Consider the following 6722-nt stretch of genomic DNA (forward strand, 5'->3'; position numbering starts at 1 on the left):
GTCGGACTTTCCCAACGTCATCACTAATGTCACTAATACAGGTCTTGTCGTGGAACGGCTCATATATATTGCCGAATTTCGTAAATGTGATGTTAACACATTCTTCTATAAAAAAACAGTTCTACATTATTTCATTTAACTAATTTGTTCTGATTAAAAATAGGCGAAAGTTATTCTTAATGTACACGTCGCATCATCATTGCAAAAATCGTTGGCTTTTATGCTTGATTACTGAATTAAACAATATTGGAGCAGAGAACGTTAAAGTATTTACTTTTTGTTTATAACTTTGATACAATATTACAAACATTTTCTCTTACTCTCTGATTATACTCCTTTAATTGACGTTTCGGCATAATGCCTTTATCAAAACATTGGAAATTATATGTTAACTACATTTTTACGTCTTTTGACTGCACAATTTAAATAACAAAGAAAATGTTTTTAAACGTCAAATGACGTTGTACATGATGACGTCATAAATGGCGTTATATAAAATGGCGCCAAAAAAATGTAAAAATTCGCCAAAAATGAAATGACGTTAAACACTTACATATTGTATCTTAATCCTATGTTAAATGTGTGCTTCATATATTTAATAAATTGATATTTTACAATAAATAATCATCATCATATGTAATTATATTCTACCTTAACTTATTATCATAAATTAAATAGGGTAAACTTATTTAATGACTCTTATTATTTCAATCCATATCTATGTATAATATTCTAATGATATTTGATTTAATAATCATATATACTTGCTATTCTATATATATCATATACACATTATGGACAAGATAAATTGCATAAAGTACTATTATTTTTACATTCATTTATGTTGATGATTAATATAAAATGTTTTTCACATATATTTTTTACAAGATAGTTTCCCGTAGCAGGACATCAAGTTGATTTTTTGTATTTAGTCCATTTGGTGATTGCGTTTGAAACTTCTTTATAAATTCCAATTCTTTAATAAGTCTGTAATAATGGGAACTGTCTCTTATTTGTGTTAACACTGATACACCCATATCCTGCACTCTGTGGCCAGCACCATTGAAATGTTCTGAGATTGGTTTCTCTCTTCGTAGTCGCACGTCAGCCTCGTGTTCTTTGGCACGTTCCTTTAATGATCTGCTTGTCTCTCCGACGTATACCATCTTTTGGCATTTAATACAAAATATACCGTACACCAAGTTGTAAATGTTACAGTTCTGTTTTATTGCTTCGTTTGGAATTTCACTTTTGGGGTTGTTATGAAAACCTCTTTTCAACATTTTAAGTGTTTAACGTCATTTCATTTTTGGCGAATTTTTACATTTTTTTGGCGCCATTTTATATAACGCCATTTATGACGTCATCATGTACAACGTCATTTGACGTTTAAAAACATTTTTCTTTGTTATTTAAATTGTGCAGTCAAAAGACGTAAAAATGTAGTTAACATATAATTTCCAATGTTTTGATAAAGGCATTATGCCGAAACGTCAATTAAAGGAGTATAATCAGAGAGTTATAATTTTTTAATATCCCTTCGGATAATTCAACTGAGCATTTTCTCTTAATTTAAACAAACCTTGTATGCAATCTATATTGATACAATGTTTGATATTGGTCAGTATTGATCTTCGAAAAGTTCAAGGATTGTATTCACGTCTATGCAAAAGGCGTGTATTTGGCTGCATGAGCGCTGTTTAGCTGATAAGATTATGGAGCGGACTAGGTTTACAGCTTGCATCATGTTATTCACAAAGATAGGATTTTATCAAGTGAGGCCAGCGCAAATATGGAACAATGTTAATGTTTGATATCGGGAAAGCATGGTAATTGTTTGTCGCACTACACAAGCATGAAAGATCTACATGAATGCACTTTCAGATCATTTATACATAACACGTTGTTGTTGTTGTCAGACTTCCCAATTAGAAGTTACATCGTAAACTGTAACACAACCGTTACATTGCGGTTCGCAGTATCAAAGTATCGCGATTACGATATAACGTGTCAGGTCATTCATGTAGTTATATATACATAAGCTTTCCATTCTATCAGAGGCACCTAGACCGCTGGGTCCGATGCAGTCTAGCCTTAATGGTAACGTGCTGTGAACATAGAGAGATATCTAAAAATTACTTGTATTCAGCTATTTCTTTGTTATGGCCGAAGGTTAGGGTCCGAAAAAACTTCAAAAACTGTGCCAGAGACGAACAAAAAAAATGTTACGTTGAACATAGCCAATAATAACGAATATAATACTTCGCAATGCTAGAAGTCTATGATCCGAAGTTAAGTATACGAAATTATGGCCTCCGAATCTGGAATTGATATTAAGTTTGATCCCTATTCAGAAACCTTTTCGGATATTTTACTATTGTATATGGTGTGTGTGATATTTCAGCTTGATTAAATTATGTGGTCCGTCAAATTTCTGCATTCAGTATAATTGATTTGACGAACAACACTAAAAAACAAGTATTTTATAGACGATGATAACGAACTGGCATTTTCTGACTAATTATACATTATATTTAACAAACAAGTACTACATTTACATGAAAATCGAAAGCCTTGTATTACTGAAACATAAATTAAAAGAACAAAAATATAGTATACATCAAACAAAATTATTGTAATACATTTAAAAGATAACACACTTTCTTCGATGCTAAATAAGGAAAAAGAATCAGGTGTGCTTACTTTGGCGTAGGACTGGTCATCACCCAGACCATGGCCCTTTATTCGGGTCCCAACGTTGTCCGAACTATATTTCAAGGTCCGACATTATACCGTTGGTCTGCACGCGCGAGAAAAATATGTGCATTCTGTACGCATATACAGCGCAAGTGTTACGTAAACGTCGCCGTGTTACTTGTTACTGGTTATTTAAACCGTGAAAGGACCTGACATTTTCTTCATTAAAACTTAAATTAAAAAGGAACATTAAACATTTAAAACAAATATTGCAATACATGTGTGTATTTTATTTAGTAAAACAAAGTTTCTCTTCAACGGCTGCAAAAAGATACCAGTTGCGTCACTTTTGGCGTTATATTTGCCAGTATAGAGACAAGAGTTGTTGTATAGGTCCCCTCGGTCCCAAATCGTGTTTGATTACAAGTCCACGGATATATCTTTGGTCGGCACGAGTAAGAAAACTCACCATCGAGAATACTACGGCTGTTGTTTAGGTCCTCATGCCCCTTTATCATGTACCAAGAATGTAGATCGCCGAATTTACTGTTGGTTCTCTCGAAAAAAAACGCCGCACCTAAAAATTCTATGACGAAAACACGCTTTACAGCGAGTATGATCATAATCTTTTATCTAAAATATTCGAGCTTATCAAAGGAACTTCCTAGTACACTAGATACATCTTTGCCGCTGCTGCAGGCGCAGTCTCGAATGTATGATTTCCTCAGCGACGTCGCGATGACGTTAACACTGTCCGAAATGTAGGCATTCGGAACGAAAACGGAGCAAAATAGGTACACTTAAATCGGTTTAGGACGCTTCACCATCGAGCTCATTGCCGTTTTGTAAATCATCAAGGTACCTGTGTGCCTGCGTTGAAGGTCGCCGTATTTACCGTCGGCCTGCATGAACAAGAAAATGCACACTCGCACTTACATAATCAATGAAGAAGACACGCCATTAAAGCTATTATGCAACTTTATTATATTAGAGGCACATGGACCGCTGCTTCCGATGCGGTCTCTCCTTAATGGTTACGTGTTGAAACCGCTGTGTATTTAATCATATCTCATCGTAACTGTTAACTCATGCAAATAGAATAAGCTTCACAAAGAATATCTAGTATTAAGCTATCACATTGTCTTGGCCAGAGATAAGGGTTAGATAAGAATTTTAAGAACTGTTGTAGAAATAAAAAATATAAAATATTGAACATAGCCAATAAAACTAATAAAAAGCTTCGCTATGCTTTATGTCTATGACCCAAATTAACGTATTCGAAATGTTGCGAAGGTTCGACTTGTACACCTTAACGTTTTTTGACGCTTAAATATGCAGATTGTGACATGAGTATCTCACTACCTAGTTGCTGATTTATTCTACGCTTAATGTAAGGTCAGTTTGGATATCAAACCGGTTTAAATCCACAATACTTTAAAATGACCGTTCCAATGCGATGATCCCTTCTTTAATCACGTTTATGTTCAATTGTATATTTTTTGTATCGGAAATGGCAAATACTAATATTTCTACGTTTATATTTTCTACTGAAAATGTTTCTAATTTCTACTTATGCTTACATAAAGTCTTATATAAGACAAGAACAGCAACAGACGCAACAAAAGAAACAGCAGCGACAATACTTTCTACTATTATAACAACTCGAACAACAATAAAAACAGCAACAAAAACTACAACATTTGTTTGTTAGTTTACACCTATTTATTTAAGCTCGATTGCATATAAAGCCTTATATTTCAAAACTTATCGACTCAATTTCCTGGGATAGATCTAAAGAACGCTGCGCAGTGGATATCGAGTCCGTGACCTCACGGTCGCAAAGCGGACACCGTATCCAATACGCAAAGGCCTCCTGTTAAAGAACTAAAATTATTATTTGAACTACTACTTTTCCTAGTGCTAATACTACTACTCGTACCAATTCATAATTCGATTCTATTATTCAAAATGACATGCTTTAGACTGTCGTTGAATATTGACACATCCTTCAAACTGTAGATGTTGTAAAACACATAATGGAATAAATATGTTAAATCCAATATTGACACATCAATTACGTTTTATAATGAATTCAACAGCCAGTGAAGATAAAGAGCAACCGTCGACAAATATATGGATTGCAACGACGTTGGCATTATGTCTGCTAATAGTTGGCGTCACCACCACTGCTTGTTTGTGTATCCGAAGGAAGAAAGGTAAGAATATAAATAAATGTACTGTATGCTATGTTCTGATATATGTCAACGATAAGGGGTTGAACTTGTTTTATTTAATTGAATCATGCATGGACAATTCTTAATTATGTTGCTCTTGTGTATTGTAGCCATTGCGGTAATAACTTGACATTACATGAACTTAATACGCCATTTTATTGTTTCCAATTCGAATCGCGATTCTATAATATTTTGATACCAGAATTTTTATTAAAAAAGGACACTCAGAATTCATATAAATAAATTACTCTAACTTCGTAAACATATTTTTATTTCAAATACAGAGAAGAGGGCCCAAATAGCCGTTCAACTGTAAGTACATACGTTTCAAACACATTACTTGATGAACCAATTTCGAGATCTAAAAATATAATATAACAGAAGTGTGAATATAAAATGGTAAACTTTGTATTGAGATTTCCGTTATTGATATTATCTTGTAGTTGCAATATATATTGATAACAGTGTTATTTAATGTTTAGGAATGAACTAAAACCATCGGATATTCCACCAGGTGAGTTATTCATATCATTTCAATACCAAGTCATATTAGTTACACATTAAGCCATACGTCATTTATAACAGTATATATGCTTCAATTTATTTTGTGCAAATGGACGTTTACGCCATTGGTTCTCTTAATAAACCGTTCACATAATTGTTTTCACACTATTATTGAAACACACTCCAATGATATGTTTTACCCTTAACAATCATTAATTGACAACTGTGACATATTTTATTTGCAGAATTGATCAACAGCAACAGTGGTAATTTTGAAGTCTTTCCCAACGACAATAATGACGACAACACCGATCATTATGATGTATTGCCCGATGACAACAATGACGACAACACCGATCATTATGATGTATTGCCCGACGACGTCCATGACGACTGTGTCGTTCCGTATGCAGTCGTCCATTTGGACAATACAGAGCGTGAGGCGACACCAATGTTCAGATCTCTCAGGTTTGTTGTAAGATTTAAATGGATGCTTATAGTTGACGCAGATATATTTAATGTTCCTCTTACATTTAATTGTATTATTGTATCATACATGTTTTGATCTACTTATTGTCAACAATAACTTAAGATACAAGCAAATGTATTCCTGATCTTGTTTGGATTGCCAAACGTATATGTTAACTATAACAATTTCATGGCAATTAATTGCAAGCCTAATTAGGTATATAAATACATAATCACAACAGTCGCTAAATTGACAACAGTTCAACAGAAAACGCTTATGACCATGCAAACATACAACTGTAAAGGTAATTTACTTTTCACTGCTAATTGTGCGATCGGCATGCCTTGAAAACATCTCTACCCAAATGGTTTCCATTTTCCGGTCGAAGGCAGTCCGAAGCAATGCAATAAATTGTTATCCTTTTTGGCTTTTTGTTTTGTTTTCTTACTGCTTTGTGTTGAAATGGAAATTGCTAGCTTGCCGTAGACTGGCGTATGATCGAAAGGCTTTCTTTTCTTGTGATGTCTTAAGGGTTTCATTATTCCTCTGTTTTCTTTAAATAAAGTCACAGATAACAGATGATTATCTGCACACTGGTTTGGGAGAATCCAGCTACATGATCCCAGCATCATCGTATGTATTGGGCCGAATATGTGAGAGCGAAACTTCAGTTCAGACACATTCTGCAGTGGCCGAATAACTAGACAATGCCGCCACATTGGAGATAAAGTACAAGAAGTCCGAAGAACTGATAAATGTTACTAAGGAAATAACAACTAACGCAAGCGCCGAACAAAGCTGTTTGATTACGGTAAAAG

General features: G+C 34.1%; 1 long non-coding RNA gene across 1 annotated transcript; it reads left to right on the forward strand.

The window, feature by feature from the left end:
- The first annotated feature begins 4803 nt into the window (after nt 1-4803).
- LOC127863591 (uncharacterized) lies at nt 4804-5895 on the forward strand. The gene is made up of 4 exons (XR_008041109.1): nt 4804-4913; nt 5216-5243; nt 5414-5445; nt 5681-5895. It is a non-coding gene; the product is annotated as an uncharacterized LOC127863591 (long non-coding RNA).
- Nucleotides 5896-6722: the final 827 nt, after the last annotated feature.

Source organism: Dreissena polymorpha, unplaced genomic scaffold (genome assembly GCF_020536995.1).
Source record: "Dreissena polymorpha isolate Duluth1 unplaced genomic scaffold, UMN_Dpol_1.0 chrUn018, whole genome shotgun sequence".
Classification (NCBI taxonomy): Eukaryota; Metazoa; Mollusca; class Bivalvia; order Myida; family Dreissenidae; genus Dreissena; species Dreissena polymorpha.